The 18,414-nt window shown below is 45.0% G+C and overlaps 1 protein-coding gene across 9 annotated transcripts in view; it reads right to left on the bottom strand.

Annotated features, from left to right (window-relative positions):
• Positions 1-18,414, bottom strand: part of LOC137385145 (NACHT, LRR and PYD domains-containing protein 3-like) — a 106,702-nt gene that overhangs the window by 51,249 nt on the left and 37,039 nt on the right. For 6 of the 9 annotated variants that reach the window (XM_068060063.1, XM_068060058.1, XM_068060064.1 and 3 more), the window contains one exon: positions 17,716-17,809. The gene's annotated coding sequence lies outside the window, so the exon portion shown is untranslated. Of the gene's footprint in view, positions 1-6,901; positions 7,128-7,231; positions 7,467-17,715; positions 17,810-18,414 lie in introns of all 9 variants that reach the window. The other 3 variants (XM_068060059.1, XM_068060060.1, XM_068060061.1) reach the window with 2 other exon arrangements.

Genomic DNA, 18,414 nt, shown 5'->3' with positions numbered 1-18,414 from the left:
ACATCAGTTGGGTGTCTTGCTAAGCATTAAGGTAGATAAGTCCCCAGGGCCTGATGGGATCTACCCCAGAATACTGAGGGAGGCAAGGGAAGAAATTGCTGGGGTCTTGACAGAAATCTTTGCATCCTCATTGGCAACAGGTGAGATCCCAGAGGACTGGAGAATAGCCAATGTTGTTCCTTTGTTTAAGAAGGGTAGCAAGGATAATCCAAAAAATTATAGGCCGGTCACCCTTACGTCAGTGGTAGGGAAATGATTAGAGAGGATTTTTCGGGGGGCAGGATTTACTCCCATTTGGAAACAAACGAACTTATTAGCGAGAGGCAGCATGGTTTTGTGAAGGGGAGGTTGTGTCTCACTAATTTGATTGAGTTTTTTGAGGAAGTGACAAAGATGATTGATGAAGGAAGGGCAGTGGATGTTATCCATATGGACTTCAGTAAAGCCTTTGACAAGGTCCCTCATGGCAGACTGGTACAGTACGGGATCAGAGGTGAGCTGACAAGATGGATACAGAACTGGCTCAGTCACAGAAGACAGAGGGTAGCAGTGGATGGGTGTTTTTCTGAATGGAGGGATGTGACTGGTGGCGTTCCGCAGGGATCAGTGCTGGGACCTTTGCTCTTTGTAGTATATATAAATGATTTGGAGGAAAATGTAGCTGGTCTGATTAGTAAGTTTGCGGACGACACAAAGGTTGGTGGAGTTGCGGACAGTGATGAGGATTGTCAGAGGATACAGCAGGACATATATCGGTTGGAGACTTGGACGGAGAAATGGCAGATGAAGTTTAATCTGGACAAATGTGAGGTAATGCATTTTGGAAGGTCTAATGCAGGTGGGAAGTATATAGTAAATGGCAGAACCCTTAGGAGTATTGACAGGCAGAGAGATCTGGGCGTACAGGTCCACAGGTCATTGAAAGTGAAAACGCAGGTGGATAAGGTAGTCAAGAAGGCATACGGCATGCTTGCCTTCACTGGTCGGGGCATAGAGTATAAAAATTGGCAAGTCATGCTGCAGCTGTACAGAATTTTAGTTAGGCTACACTTAGAATATTGCGTGCAATTCTGGTTGCCACACCACCAGAAGGATGTGGAGGCTTTCGAGAGGGTACAGAAGAGGTTTACCAGGATGTTGCCAGGTCTGGAGGGCATTAGCTATGAGGAGAGGTTGGATAAACTCGGATTATTTTGACTGGAACGACGGAGGTGGAGGGGCGACATGACAGAGGTTTACAAAGTTATAAGCGGCATGGACAAAGTGGATAGTCAGAAGCTTTTTCCCAGGGTGGAAGAGTCAGCTACTAGGGGACATAGGTTTAAAGTGAGAGGGGCAAAGTTTAGAGGGGATGTGCGAGGCAAGTTCTTTACACAGAGGGTGGTGAGTGCCTGGAACTTGCTACCGGGGGAGGTGGTGGAAGCAGGTACGATAGCGACGTTTAAGAGACATCTTGACAAAGACATGAATAGGATGGGAATAGAGGGATACGGTCCCCGGAAGTGCAGAAGGTTTTAGTTCAGGCAGGCATCAAGATCGGCGCAGGCTTGGAGGGCCGAATGGCCTGTTCCTGTGCTGTACTGTTCTTTGTTCTGTAACTGCCCCGACTTTCACAATTTCTATTCACACCTCAGACACGTCTCGCTGCTCTTCATGCATGTGAGGCATCACACATGAAATGAAACTTGCCAATCCACTCATTCACAATCAACATTCTTTCCCTTAAAAAATAACATAATGAACAGCAGCAGGACATGACCGGGGTAAGACAACCATGCCTGCATGACATCACTCTCATTGAGGAGGCATTTCTTGGCATGATCAGGAGGAGGCAGCAGAGGTAGAGCAATGGGCATATCACCTAGATGGAGGTGTTCACTCCAGTTCCTGATTGAAGCTATCTATTTCTGATCTTTGATATCCTAAAGCTATACTTACTCCCAGGCTCCACATGGTCTCATCGCACACATCATCTTACAGTGGCCACAGACACGGGGTCCCAACCCCGCATTATCCTTGCAGGCTCCAGAGCAGAAAAACTATCCCACTCATCAGAGCAAGTGCCAAATGAGAAAAAAGAAAACATCTCTCCACGTCACCACGCTCCATGGGGGAAGAGGATGCGAATGAGGAGGAGCAGAAGGGGGGGCGGGGGGGAAGATGTGGAGAACGAGGCAGAATGCATTGTGTGAATGTCAGCAACTGTCTGAGGCACCAGCCCAGAGAAAGGCAGCATCTTTAACGGACATGCCATGTTAGAGGACAGATCCTTATAGTGGGATGCATCGGGCGTTGATGTGCATCAGCCATACAATACAGATAGGACATTATAAGTGCCACCATTCCAGGGGGCAAGGGTCAATGTTTGTTCCACTGTAGATGAGATGAGATATTCGCAGGGCCAATGTTTATAAAAAGGCTGCTGTGTGCAGCAAAACAACACTAGGTGAAATGGAGATCCAGCAGGAAAGCCTATGTTATGTAGATGGGTGGATAGACGAGTCGGCCTCCACTTTGGGCCATCGCTTGATGAAAAGCTTGTAACACCTGCTCTCCAGAGTTGAGTTGCTAATCACTGCCAGCCACTGACCTGTGAAGCTTAACATCATGCAGCTTCTGATGCCTAAATTGGCAGCTGCCAATTCATGCATTGCAGCATCGATGGAATGACACTAATCTGAAATGAAGGCCTTAACAGTTTCCATACAATTTTTGCAACTTCCATGGATGAGTGACGCAATTTCATGCAGCGTCCAGTTTATATCTAGGCTGTTATGTTGAAAGGGACTTGCAGAGTGTTTCCAATAGCCATAGAGCTGTCCTTCACCAGATTATTAGGCACATGAAGACAGCACCAGATTTAAAGGCACGGGAATCATGGTGCAAGAACATATTGGTTTTCCCACCCTATCTATATATATGTTCCCTTCCCTGCTACTGCACCATTGCCAGTCAGCCAGGTAGCCCAGGCTGCTGAAGCACTTGCCCAAATGTATCACAGCCCATAACTTCATGAAGGTTTCCCAGGAAGAAATATGATCTATCTCCTTCAGATTCTCAGCAGCCTGCTACTGGCACTGTGGTCGTACTTCGTAGAAACACCTGGTTTCACAAGAACATATATAGATAGCCATTAAGGTACGTATGGGGGTGAATAGCATAATAATATTGTGGATATTGTGTTATGTTTACATGGTTATGTATGTGCAGAATTATGATGGTAATTGGTTCATGGTGGAGTCGGTTGACTTCTTTTATTGTGATCGTCATTCTTCATGGAAAAGAGTTTAAACCGATTGAGTGCAGATGATGGAGTGCCTGTTAAATCCCGATACTTGGAAGGTGTGGCACGTGACCACAGTACTCTGTCATCTGCTCGTGGAGCCCGCATCCAAAAAGCACTTTTCAATAAGGTGGTAATGAGTGTTCCTTCCAGAGGAAGCCAAGAACCTAGAAGATTCTGCTGCTCCTTCTGGACCACCTCCTCTTCCTCTTGTACTTCAGCAGTCCCCTCTTCTGGCTCCTCATCTGGATCCTCTTCCACAATTGTTGTTTGTAATTCATGCACTCCAATGATTTCCAGAATATCAACATGAGTTTGGGTACTTCGACAGAGCACTCTAGGGCACTTGCTGTCTTGCTAAGCCATCTGAACGTCTTCCTCAGGACTCCAGTGACCTACTTAATGATATTCCTTGTGGGTAATTGCTCTTATTCTATGAATACTTAGCTGATGTCTAGGGGTTTCTCAGGACAGTCATGAGCCCTGGAAATAGATGGTATACATACACATTGTGTTGGAGCTCAAAGAGCTTTGAGAGTCATCATAAACGCAATGTGGCAGCTCCCTGGATAGCAGACTTTCAACTGTCTAGGGCCCTTACAGTGGTTCCAGAAAAGCTCCATATTTAGATCTGGAATCCCTCTCTTCTTAAACAACTCCTAGTTTAAACGAGCGGCTCGCATGGCAACATGTGTGAAGTCATTTGCTTCCTGGGACATTGCAAATCGTGTAATCCTATTGGGTCCTGGAGCACTCAGTGTCTGGTCTTCTTGGGCAGTTGGAAATAGCATGAAATCATTCCTCAGTCTTTGTCGAGTCACAGAGACCTCTGTTACCAACGAGACTGGAGGAGTGCACTGTATTTCTCTAGTTCCATTTCCCCATGGGTCACAACATATATTTAAGTGTTTACCCAGTCATCGCTCAGACTAATTATATAGTCCGTTTTTTATTTCAGAATAAAATCCACTGATCAGGATTCTTGAAGAAACAACAGAATAATTAATTTATTATAAAACTAGGATGCAAAGCATTCACATACAGATTAAAATATGAATGATCCCTTCTAGATAAGCCCACCACACACAAACACTTACACATACACACCGATTAAAGAAACATTGAAGAAGAAGTTTTCTCTGCAGAGATCTCTTCACGAGGAAAAAAGACAAAAATACTTTTACCAAATACTTGTTAGGTGTGAAAAAGAAGAGGAAAAGATATGTTATGATATCGTTTTCCCTTTATTCTGGCATCCCAAATATGCGTACATGGCAGTACTGGGATCTCTTTGGAGCAGTTCTCTTCAAGTGATTTCGGGGAATAGTCTAGCAGGCTGTCCAGGAGAAATGTGGCATCAGGGATTTCAGCTATCACACTGTATTCTCAGCGTTCCACAGAGAGATGGAAATGGAAGAGCTGGTAGCTTCTCTCTTGGCAGGCTGGCTTGCAAATGAATCAAAACAATATTCAAAACGAAACAATTCGTGACATGTCATTTCTCTGTGAACAACTCCCTATAGACAGAAGGCTCCTGCTGGTCGCTTAGCTGAAGATTTCTGACTTCTGTAAGTTTGATTTGAAACAAAGTCCCAAAGTCCTTCCCATGACCCTTCAAAAACAAGGCAAGAAGCTCCTCAAGTATTCCCACGGAATTTTACCAACAAGTCCTCAAAATATTAAACCGTGGAAGCACTTTCCTAACACCTTCCTTACGCAGAGGTGCAGGGAGAATTGTTAAAAGTTATAATTTATCAGCTGTGTAAACTTGGCAGTTTCCAGTAGGATATAAATTACGCGCTATCTTGACCCTTACTGCCACAGGCAATACAGTCTTGGTTGCGCTGCAACGACTGAGCCTTCCATTCATGAGCACACAGATTCCTGCGATGCCCACCTTTGTAACGCTGCACCTATTCAAAGTACTCGTCTTGTGTCATCTGAATGTGTCATTAGTGTTCTCTGAAAACCTTAGGTGGAGAGGGATTACCGCTGACCGGCCTACCGTCCTTCTGGCCCTTCTCCTGCAGTAGCCATGCGCTTCTACCTTTCATTATCTCCTCCTCCAATTCCTCATGCTGTCACCCCTAGAAATGCTCATCATTTCTACTGTTCACTGTGGCACGGATAACGAAGTGGAGCACAGAATTTACTCATTATCTGTGAAGACCTGAGAGAATTTCTGAGAAAATGTTGATTGTCAAGATTTGATCAACACTAAGTGTCGCTTCATGTTTTATGATGAGTCTCAAATATCCTCTCACTACGCAACGTAGTCGGTCAATCTCACATTTTTATTTGAATGCTGAGCATTGCCTTTCGCAGAGGTCGCAATCCTCAACCACGGTTTCTTTACAGTGTAGATGTAGTTGGTGTTAGTCGCAAAATGATGCCATACCCACTTAAATGGCGTGAAGCTTCTTTAATGAGCATTAGCAGGAAATTTCATTGTGAGGCAGGTCCTTAATGATCTTCCAGGTACTGCTCCTAGCGGTGCTTCAACTTGTTTATCAAAATACTACCAAGTGCTAAACGCAGACGGAACCAGCATTATAGCTTAAGTCCCAGGTTGACCAACACGAAGACCACGCAGAAGTATGAAATGATAGACAGATGGACCAGAGCTCACATTCGTAATCAAGTGCACCCAGACCAGTGTGGCGCTGAACAATCAGACGATAATAGGACGATGAGACAGCATTAACATTCCTATTCGCAATAAGTGTGACAACAGTACTTGGGTTCAAATGAGAAAGCACTGTGCGTGGAAGTGTCTTAAGCCAAAAGTTGAAAGTGAATGATCATATTTGGAATCGTCGTGATTTTGTCACCATCATTGAATTAGTTTCCCACAAAGTCAGGACACTGCATTTGGCATTAAGAAGCCACTGAATGCGTAGAACAATGTGAATATCACAGGTCTTGCCTACATTCCACCATTAACTGCATAAGAGCTGAACTTCAGAACTTGCTGCTGCCACCTGTTTACAACCTGTTCCCTCTGATATCCGTACCTTGTGGACATTAGGGAAACTTTTATCATCTATATCGTACCCACAAATTCAAGAGCTGGCTGGATGTAGCCAATTACAACCCATTGGCCATGTCACAAGATCAGAAAAGTGATAAGCAATCGAATAAGAAATCGTCATCAATAACTTCATCACCGAAGCTCAATTCGGGTGGTGCATGAAATACACCGACTCAGACTTGCTTATAGATGCCAGTGTTTAATGCCAGAGATGAGATGACTGTAACCTCCCATCAAAACAAGGCAACGTTTGACTTAGTTTGACAATATGGATCCTAGCATGCTAAATTCAATGTGAATGTCACGGTCATCAGAAGTATAATGATAAATATACAGAAACATACTGAAAATGTATGAAAAATGAACAATCTTAAAAGACTGGAACGTTGGCTCTCAACAAAATAGAGGAGAAATCACATGACTCATGCCACCTCCTGCATTGTAATCCACATTCATTGTCTGATAAGACAGAAAGCCTAATAAACACGGTCTGCATGGAAATAAGACAAACAATCACATATGGATGTGAGCTTTCATCAAACAATCTAAGACAATGGCCATACACAGATCTTACGTCTCCAACTAACCTTCGTTACATTGCAGTGGAAACAGCTCTCATATCCTCAAAATTTGCTGTAATTTTCTTTGTTCTTTGTCACATGGGTGAAAATAATACTTGTATGTTCACCTTAAAAAAATCATTTTAAGGAACAAAGGGAGTCTTTCCACTACAGAACTTCAGACATCAATATCATTCTGGTCACTCCTCAGTTGCACGACAAACATCTAAGGGTATCTTGAATTATAGCAAGGCTGATAGAGAGAGAAGGAGAGAGATCAGTTCCAGCCACCATAGCTGAAGCCTGCTGAGGCTGAGCAGGGACAAGATACTTGCTGAATACAAACAATTATTTTACCTGTGAGAATTGAACAAAGATATCAGCACCGCCTTCAACGCGATGTTGACTGCTAGAAGGCTGCAAAATCCCAACACTTACAAGCAAACCAACAACAGGGTCTTCAAATTAAAAATTCAACTTCAACTGCGTGTGCGGCGTTGCGAACATTTCGGAGAATGAGCAATGCTTAATAAATAGTCAATCTCTGCTTTAAACCAGCCAGGCCATCTGCCCATAAGAAGAGGTAAGTTCCCTGTGTGAATAAATTGGATTTAGTAATATAGGTATATATGAAATGAAGTAAGCCATTTAGCACGTCAAGGTCATTCTTTCATTCAGTGAGATCATTGCCGATTCTCTTTCTAATTCAATGCAGCCACCTTTGTCCCATATCCCTGAATAGCTGTGTTAACAACAGTCTCTCAATCTCACTTCTAAAAGTAACAATTGATCTGGTATTAATTGCCATTTCTGGAAGAGAGTTCCAAACTTCGATCAGACTTTGCATGTGGAGGTGTTTCCGAATTTTAAACTTAGAAGCTTTTTCTAAGGCTATTTTAGCCTACAGTAGACTATAATTCCATCTTGGCAGTAGTTAGTCACTGCTTGGGTTTCTTAAAAATTCTAGACCTCCAGCTGTTTATTCATAGCAGTGTCATTAACCAGAAACATAATTAACTACGAGTTCCAGCAGTAAAAAAGTGAGAAGTTTATAAATGGAAATCTTATTCTGTTAAATGCCAGTGACTCCCGTGTTAATTTATTTCAAAAACAATCGTTTCGCACCTGCTCCAATATGAATAATACGACACTTCAAAACCATTGAACTGCCTCACAAATAAACGACAAAATGTTCAGTCGGCAACATTAAATAACAGTAATTGTGCTCATTACATTCTGTGTCCTTACCTTGTGCCACAGGTGGTTCTGGGAGTAACTTAGCTTTGTGGGTTCTTCAGTTCAATGGACAAAGTTAAGTTACACATCACAGTCATACACAACCCTTCGATCTGATCAGTCCGAACCCTCCACGCCCTATTCTCTTGTGCAAGTATTGGTGTGAATCACGTATGGTCTCATTCGAATTGAAATCATATGATGGGGTTACAGATTGTTGAAGCAAAGACATTGATTTTATATGTGGAATAAATGAGGAAAATTTCCCCAGCTAGCGGTTTTCTATCTGAAAACCTTTCAGAGATCGTGGGTACTGTAGCCGTTATCAGTTTTGTGTCCTCAATTTGATTTTGTTTACCATAAAAACACTGTGCTCGGACTGCAAACGGGCAGAGACAACAAAGGACTATTATCGCTGTCATTTTCCAGCAATAAAACACCAAATGAAAAGGCACAATGCACTGTGAGTTGAAACGTTCTGCTTGGGAAAATCTTCCTTTTCGATCATGGCTTTCTTCTTTGTCCAAAATCCACCTCTGAATAAACGAAGTACAGGTAATGTGCACATAAGAATTGGAAAGACAGAAAATTAGAATAAAGGATGCTTCAGAAACAGGCGGGGTCAGACAAGTGGAAATGCAAGTAATGTGAAGTTGGAAAATTCTTGCAGCGTGGTAAATAAGACGATTAAGCTGCAGGCGCTCCTGCCCAGGATTGGATTTTACCTGTACTCTGGGATAGTCTGGGAGGTGGGGTTACCGTAAAATGACGAGATAAGTGATGTTGTCTTCCTGTCGGCACGCCATTTTACCAACAGCAGGGAAGGTGGAGGACAGCCTTCCTGGTCACTAAGCAATTGAGTAAACCAAGTGGCAAATGAAGGACAACTTCCTGCTGCTGCTGACATTTTGCCAGCAGCGTGTGGGTCCTCTGCTGCATGGGAATGATGGCAGCGCACAGCGGGGAGATGGTGGTTTCCCTCCTATTCTTTGCACCATGGAGGGCCTGCTGGGGGCAATTGCCACCCCCGCAGCAATGGCACCACCTTCCCTCAGCAGCCCCCTCCTCCCACTCTCGCCGATGCCTGACTGACTGGATCCCGCACCCCAAGAACGCACTTGCCTAGATTGGAGTGGGACGTCCTGCCAGGGCGTCCTCTCCAGCCAAGTGCAGTTCCAGCAGTGGAAACAGTTGAACGTGGATCTGCTGAGACTGCTGAGCTGCCGACCCTCTGATTGGCTGGCAAGTCTTGGTAGCCGGCAGGAGATCTTTAAAGGATCCTCCAGTGTGTTTCTGAGTGTGATTAGCCTCTGGCAGATCTGACTGATGTACCCTAACCTCAGGCTGCTGATCTCGCAGCTGGCACCTTGCGGATGACTCCAGGGGCTCAACATCACCTTTCCATGTCCTCTGAATGTTGGTGTCTGATGCTGTCCCAGACTCTGTCAGCGGCTATGGCGCAAGTGTGCTGTGATCAATAGTTTTGACCATATATGCACATTCCCACCAAGAGTAGAGCAGTTGCGCTGGTGGAGGGGGCAGGGGAATGGTGTGACAGTGCACCCTTTAATGTCACCGCCTCCTGCCCAGAGTTGGACTGCTATCCCCTGGTCTTGGCTGGTGGCTGCTCCTAACTTGAACCTGCATGGGAATTAAAAGGAAATAGCAGGTTACAACAATGCCAATATCCCTTGAGACCGCTCCTGCTGTGGTGCACGGTGCCATTTGTAGTGGACAAAGGAGCATCATTTGTCGCCTATTTCAGAGATGATATCCAGGCCCCACTATGTTCTGGGTGCAAAAAATAAACCTCTGCATCTCCCCTCGAACTGCTGTCCAAATGTATTTATTTTTTTTAACCAGTGTCCCTCTATGGACCTCTCTGTTAAGGGGAATAGTTTTTTGCTCCCCACTCTACCTCGGTCCCTTATAATTTTATAAACCTCAATTAAGTGTCTTCATCAGTTTCCTCTATTCCAAGCAAAGCAAGCACAGCGTATCCAATCTTTCCACATAGTTAAAGTTCTCCATTGCTGGCAGCATCCTCATAAATCTCCATTGTATCTTTTCCACACAGAACACAAGATATTTAATTGCTTGACACAAGCCATCACGCAAACTTATTTTCAATAATTGTCACCACCAGCATCACAAATTCAACACGTTTCATCCGCCATCTACTGTATACTGACATTCGCACAACACACATAATTGAATCATTGACCGTTTCTTTTCACACCACAGACACGATTCGCAGCTCTTCAACCATGTGAGGCATCACACATAAAACGAAACGGTCAATCCACAACTCACAATTGCCGTTCTTTCTCTTCAGAAAAGAATGTAACAAATAGCAGCAGGACATGAACGTGGTAAGGCAACAATGCCTGCATGACATACTGTCATTGAGGAGGCAGTCTTGGACACGATCAGGAGGCGACGACAGAGGCAGAGCAGTGGGCATATCGTCTAGACGTATGTGAGCACTCCAGCTTTCTTTTTGAAGCAAACTACGCCTAATGCTTGATCCCCTAAATCTACTGTTACTACCAAACTCCACATGGTCTCACGACACACATCATTCTGCAGTGGTTGTAGGCACTGGGGCCCAAACTCGCGTTATTCTTGCAGGATCCGGGGCATAATATCTATCTCAATTCTCAGAGAAAGTACCGGATGAGAAATAGAAATCTCTCCCTGTCACAACGCTCGTTGTGCAAAGTGGATGAAATTGGAGCAGGCGAGTAGGAAGAGGAAGTGGAGATCGAGGGTGATTGCATTGTGTGACTGGCGGCAACTGCCTTCAGTACCAGCCTAGAGAAAAGCACAATGTGTAACTTAAGGACCGCGCGATATGAGTGATCGTTATCATGGGATGCTCAGGGCATTTGTGTTCAGCAGCCATACAATATAGATGGGACAGTGCAGGTGCCACCATTCCAAGGGCAAGGCTACCCTGAAGCTCTGTTGCAGAGAATTCCAATGAGAGCTTCACAGGGCACAGCTTTAGAAGAAGGCTAATGTTTACAACAAAACTAATACTTGGTGAAATGGAGAACCTGCCTGAAAGACTACAAAACACAGCTCGGTGGTTATAGGTGGTCGCCTCTACCATGGTGTATTGCTTGATGCCGAGCCTGAAACCCATGCTCTCCAGAGTGGAATTGCTAATCAATGTCAGCCACCGAGGTGTGGAGCTTAACATCATGCAGCGTCTGGTGCCTGAGGTGGCAGCTGCCAATTTAGTCATTGCAGCATCCATGGAAAGACGCTGTACTGTAATGAAGACCTTGACAGCCTCTATTCACGATTTGCCACTTCCGTGAAACAATCAATTGCTGCGATGCAATTTAGGTATCTGCCAGTGTGCATTTGTGCTCTTCAGTTGAAAGGGGCTTGCAGAGGGGTTCCAATAGCCAGATATCTGTACTTCATCAGATCACTGGATGCATGAACAGAGAATCAGAGGTACTGGCACAAGATCATATTGGCTTCGCCACATATGTTGTAATGCTGTTCCCTTCCCCGCCAATGCAACATTGTGCTTTCCTTTGCCTGTCAGTCAGATAATCTGGCTGCTGAAAGCCATGCTGAGATGGTGCAGTGTGAATTGGGGCCATCACGACCCAGAACTTCACGAAGGTTTCCCAGAGAGAAATCTGAACAATCCTCCTCAAATTCTCAGCAGCCATTAAATATGTCTCTTGCTGCCATTTGGGTCATACTTCTTAGAAGGACCAGGTTCCGCAAGAGCATTTATAGACATGGCTGCAAAACTGGGTCTGCGGCAGGTGGTGGGGGGACCAACACAAGGGAAGAACATACTCGACCTCGTCCTCACCAATCTGCCTGATGCAGATGCATCTGTCCGTGACAGTATTGGTAGGAGTGACCACCGCACAGTCCTTGTGGAGACGAAGTCCCGCCTTCACATTGAGGATACCGTCCATCGTGTTGTGTGGCACTATCACCGTGCTAAATGGGATAGATTTCGAACAGATCTAGCAATGCAAAACTGGGCATCCATGAGGCGCTGTGGGCCATCAGCAGCAGCAGAATTGTACTCAACCACAATCTGTAACCTCATGGCCCGGCATATCCCCCACTCTACCATTATCATCAAGCCAGGAGACCAACCCTGGTTCAATGAAGAGTGCAGGAGGGCATGCCAGGAGCAGCACCAGGCATACCTCAAAATGAGGCGTCAACCTGGTGAAGCTACAACCCAGGACTACTTGCATGCCAAACTGCGTAAGCAGCATGCAATAAACAGAGCTAAGCGATCCCATAACCAACGGATCAGATCTAAGCTCTGCAGTTCTGCCACATCCAGCCGAGAATGGTGGTGGACAATTAAACAACTAACTGGAGGAGGTGGCTCCACAAATATCCCCATCCTCAATGATGGGGGTGCCCAGCACATCAGTGCGAAAGATAAGGCTGAAGCATTTGCAACAATCTTCAGCCAGAAGTGACGAGTTGATTACCCATCTCGGCCTCCTCCTGAAGTCCCCAGCATCACAGATGCCAGACTTCAGCCAATTCTATTCACTCCACATGATATCAACAAACGACTGAAGGCACTGGATACGGCAAAAGCTACGGGCACTGACAATATTTCGGCAATAGTACTGAAGACCTGTGCTCCAGAACTTGCCACGCCCCTAGCCAAGCTGTTCCAGTACAGCTACAACACTGGCACCTATCCTGCAATGTGGAAAATTGCCCAGGTATGTCCTGTACACAAGACGCAAGACAAATGCAACCCGGCCAGCTCCCGCCCCATTAGCCTCCTCTCAATCATCAGTAAAGTGATGGAAGGTGTCATCAACAGTGCCATCAAGCGGCACTTGCTTAGTGACGCTCAGTTTGGGTTCCGCCAGGGTCACTCAGCTCCTGACCTCATTACAGTCTTGGTTCAAACATGGACAAAAGAGCTGAACTCAAGAGGTGCGGTGAGAGTGACTGCCCTTGACATCAAGGCAGCATTTGACCGAGTATGGCATCAAGGAGTCCTAGCAAAACTGAGGTCAAAGGGAATCAGGGGGAAAACCCTCCGCTGGTTTGAGTCATACCTAGCAAAAAGGAAGATGGTTGTGGTTGTTGGAGGTCAATCATCTGAGCTCCAGGACATCATTGCAGGAGTTCCTCAGGGTAGTGTCCTCGGCCCAACCATCTTCAGCTGCTTCATCAATGACCTTCCTTCAATCATAAGGTCAGAAGTGGGGATGTTCGCTGATGATTGCACAATTTTCAGCACCATTCGTGACTCCTCAGATACTGAAGCAGCCAGTGTAGAAATGCAGCAAGACCTGGACAATATCCAGGCTTGGGCTGATAAGTGGCAAGTTACATTCGCGCCACACAAGTGCCAGGCAATGACCATCTCCAACAAGAGAGAATCTAACCATCTCCCCATGACATTCAACGGCATTACCATCGCTGAATCCCCCACTATCAACATCCTAGGGGCTACCATTGACCAGAAACTGAACTGGAGTAGCCGTATAAATACCGTGGCTACAAGAGCAGGTCAGAGGCTAGGAATCCTGAGACGAGTAACTCACCTCCTGACTCCCCAAAGCCTGTCCAACATCTACAAGGCACAAGTCAGGAGTGTGATGGAATACTCGCCACTTGCCTGGATGGGTGCAGCTGCAACAACACTCAAGAAGCTCGACACCATCCAGGACAAAGCAGCCCGCTTGATTGGCACCCCATCTACAAACATTCACTCCCTCCATCACCGACGCACAGTGGCAGCAGTGTGTACCATCTACAAGATGCACTGCAGCAATGCACCAAGGCTCCTTAGACAGCACCTTCCAAACCCGCGACCTCTACCAACTAGAAGGACAAGGGCAGCACATACATGGGAACACCACCACCTGCATGTTCCCCTCCATGTCACACACCATCCTGACTTGGAACTATATCGCCGTTCCTTCACCGTCGCTGAGTCAAAATCCTGGAACTCCCTTCCTAACAGCACTGTGGATGTACCGAACCCACATGGACTGCAGCGGTTCAAGAAGGCAGCTCACCACCACCTTCTCAAGGGCAATTAGGGATGGGCAATAAATGCTGGCTTGGCCAGCGACGCCCACATCCCATGAATGAATAAAAAAAAAAGACAGTGCCTAAGCTAAGTATGCGGGTACATAGTACAACGATATTGTGCACATTGTGTCATGTTTGCATTGTTTTTTGATGAATATACAGGGTTATAATGATAATTGGTTCATGGTAGAATGCGTTGTCTTTTGTATTGTGTCCGTCATTCATCAAGGAAAAGAGTGGGAGAGAATTGAGTGCAGATCATGGACTGCCTATTAAATCCCAATACTTAGAAGTCGCGACACGTGGCAATGGTGTAACGTATGGACTCCCATGATTGCTAGAATATGCAGCATGCACGAAGTCACCATGAGCCTGGACACTTCAGCAGAGTACTGCAGGAGACCTCGTGACTTGTTACACCATCTTAACCTTTGCCTCAGGACTCCAAGCATTTACTCAGTGATGTTCATTGTGGCTGATTGCTGTCAGTCTATTAATACTTAGCTGATGTTTGGGGGTTTCTCACGATAGTCATGAACCATGAGAACAGATGGTATCCATGTACATTGCTTTGGGGGTCGAAGAGCTGCAAGCCTTATCATAAACGCATTTAGTTTAGTTTAGACTAGCATTGTGACAGCTTACTGGATAGCAGACTTTCACCTGCATGGTGTACTACCAGTGGTTCCGGGAAATCTCCACCTTTTCGAACTAGAATCATTTTATTTTGTTAAATACCTCAGAGTTTAAAGGAGTAGCTCTCATGGTGGCATGAGTGAAGTCAATTGCTTCCGGGGACGTTGTGAATCATGAATCCTGTCAGGTCCTAGAGCGCTCATTCTATCGTTTTCTTGGGCAGTTGACAATAACATGGAATAATTCCTCAGACTTTACAGAGTCACAGGGACCTCCCTTATGTCGACTTGCATGGAGACTTGTTAAACGTCGTTTCTTTTATTCGTTTTATGGGATGTGGACGTTGCTGGCTAGGCCAGTCTTTATTGCCCATCCCAAATTGCGCATGAGAAGGTAGTGGTGAGATGCCTTCTTCATCCGCTGCAATCCTTGTGGGGTAGATACTCCCACTGTGCTGTTAGGAAGGGAGTTCCAGGATTTTGACCCAGCAACAGTGAAGGAACGGCGATATAGTTCCAAGTTAGGATGGTGTGTGGCTTGGAGGGGAACGTGCAGGAGGTGGTGTTACCATGTATTTGCTGCCTTTGTCCTTCTAGCTGGTAGAGGTTGCAGACTTGGAAGGTATTTTCTGAGTAGCCTTGCTTCGTTGCTGCAGTGCATCTTGTAGATGATGCACACTGCTGCCACTGAGCGTCAGTGGTGGAGGGAGTGAATGCTTGTGGACCGGGAGCCAATCGAGCGGGCTGCTTTCTCCTGGATGGTGTCGAGCTTGTTGGCACTGCACACATCCAGGAAAGTGGAGAGTATTCCATCACAGTCCTGACTTGTGCCTGGTAGATAGTGGACAGGCTTTGGGAAGTCAGGAGGTGAGTTACCCGTTGCAGGATTCCTAGCATTTGACCTACTCTTGTAGCCACAATATTTATATAGCTACTCCACTTCAGTTTCTGGTCAATGGTAACCAACAGAATGTTGATAGCAGGGGATTCAGAGATCGCAATGCCATTGAATGTCAAGCGAAATGGTTAGATTATTTCTTGTTGGAGATGTTCATTGCCTGACACTTGCATCACGTGAACGTTACTTGCTACTTCTCAGTCCAAGTCTGGATATTGTCCAGGTCTTGTTGCATTTCTACACGGACTGCTTCAGTATCACAGGAGTCGTGAAGGGTGCTGAACATTGTGCAATCATCAGTGAACATCCCCGCTTCTGATCTTATGATTGTAGGAAGCAGCTGAAGGTGGTTCGGCCAAGGGCACTATCCTGAAGAATTCCCGAAGAGATGTCCTGAAGCTGAGATGAATCACCTCCAACAACCACACGATCTTCCTTTGCACTAGGTACGATTCCAATCAGAGGAGAATTTTCTCCCTGATTCCCATTGACTCCAGTTTTGCTCAGGCTCCTTGAGTCAAATGCTGCCTTGATGTCAGGGGCAGTCACTCTCACCTCACCACTTGAATTCAGCTCTCTTGTTCATATTTAAACCAAAGCTGTAATGAGGTCAGGATCAAACCCGACAGTTTCTAGTAACATATAAATTACGTGCGATTGGAAACCGCCGCAGACAATGCAGTCTTGGCTGCCCTGCAATGTCTGAGCCTTCCTTTCACGAGCACACAGATCTCTGTGATGCCCACCGTGGTAAAGCAACAGCTTATCAATAATTAGGATTTGGCCATATTAATGGTATGATTAGTGATATATGAAGACCCTAAGTTGAGCTGGGCTCCTGCTGAGATACCTGCTTGTCCTCCTGGCCTTTCACGTGCAGTAGCTGGTGCGGTTCCACCTACTTTAGTTCCTTCTCCATTTCTTCATGCTGTAACCCGTAGAATGGTGCTCATGACCATCAAACTTTATTTTTTTCCTGATGGCATGTGTCAGATAGAGAATAACATCATTCATGCATTGTCCGTGAAGTTCTAAGGGAATTCCGAGGAAGTTGTGGAGAATGTTGGTGAAGCCTTGACAAAGGGTCCCAGAATGTTTTCTGATGTGTCTAGAAATTCTCTAAATGTGCAGCTTCGTCAGTCAATCTCACATTTTACATTGAATGTTGAACATTGCTTTAAGTGGAGCTCACAATCCTTAGTTACGATTTGTTTTTTAGTGTATAGGTGAATGATGCTAGTAGAGGTCGCTAAGTGAAGCCATGCCCACAAAAATGGCGTGCAGTTTATTTAATGAGCACAAGCATTGTCAGTCAGCTCCATAATGATCTTCCAGGTTTCCGCTCTTATGCGTGCTTCAACTTCTTTATTAAAATACTGCCTTGTGCTAAGTACAGACTGAACGGGCACGCAGAAGTATGAAATGATAGAACGAGTGAAACTGATTACTGAACAGATGGATAGGAGCTCACCTTCGTAACTAAGTGCATCCAGATCAGTGTGGCGTTGTGATATCAAACAGTAACAGGAGGATGAGACTGAATTATAATTCCTATTAACAAATAAATGTGGCTACAGTACTTGGGTTCAAGAGAGAAGTGCGTAGAAGTGTTTAAAACCAAAAGAACAAAATGAATAATCTTATTAGGACTCTGAGAGATTTGGTCACCCTCATAGAATAAGTGTCCCACAAATTCAGTCCACTTAATCTGACATTAAGTAGCCACTGAATGCATCGAACAAAGTGAAGACTCTTGGTCTTGGCGACATGCCACTATGAACTGCATAGGATCTGATATTCAGAACTTGCTGCCACCACCCGTATTCAAGCTGTTACCTCTGATATTTGTGTATTATGGACATTCGAGAAACGTTTATCATCTGTGTCCTACCAACAAATTCAACAACAGGCTATAGCTAACCAATTATCGCCCATCAGCACGTTACAATATCAGAAAAGTAATTCGTAGGCTAATAGAAAAAATAACATTTAATCATCAATAATTTGCTTACCGACGCTCAATTCGGATAATGCTTGAAATCCTCCGATACAGACTTATTTATAGATGAAGATGCTGAATGCCTGATAAGAGGTAATCGTGACTCCCTGGAAAACAAGGCAACAGTTGACTTAATTTGGTACTAAGGGATCCTAGCATGCTAAACTCAATGCAAATATCATGCTCCTGAGAAATGCAGTGATGAAATGTTATAAAAATTAGAACAATTTTAAAAGATTGGTACATTGGTGTCAACAAAATGGAGGACAAGGCACATAACTCATACCACTTCCTGCATTGTAATCCACCGCTATTGGCTACTAAAATAGAAAACGCAATCAATCTCGTCTACGTGCAAATAAGACTAATAGTGACACATGGGTGTGAGCTTCACTCAAACAAACTAAGATGAAGGCCTTACCGAAACCTTTGGTCTCCAAATAATCTGCATTACAATGCAATACGAACAACCCTTATATCCTCAAAATGGGGCCATCAAAAGGCCAATGTGCAGCCCAGTAAGAACTGAAACCTCCAGTCACATGGACCAAAGTAACACTCGCAAGTTCACCTTAAAAATTAATCATTGTGAGGAACAAAGGGTGGAGCCGGCCGGGCCAGCACAGAACCTCGAATATCAAGTTCAAATTTTTCTCTCCTTAGCCACACAGTAAACTTAGAAAGCAATTTTGAATTCTAGCAAGGCAGAGAT

This window comes from Heterodontus francisci, chromosome 28 (assembly GCF_036365525.1).
Source record: "Heterodontus francisci isolate sHetFra1 chromosome 28, sHetFra1.hap1, whole genome shotgun sequence".
NCBI classification, from domain to species: Eukaryota; Metazoa; Chordata; class Chondrichthyes; order Heterodontiformes; family Heterodontidae; genus Heterodontus; species Heterodontus francisci.
The sequence above is the reverse complement of the archived record's forward strand: the minus strand, read 5'-3'. Positions and strand labels throughout refer to the sequence as shown.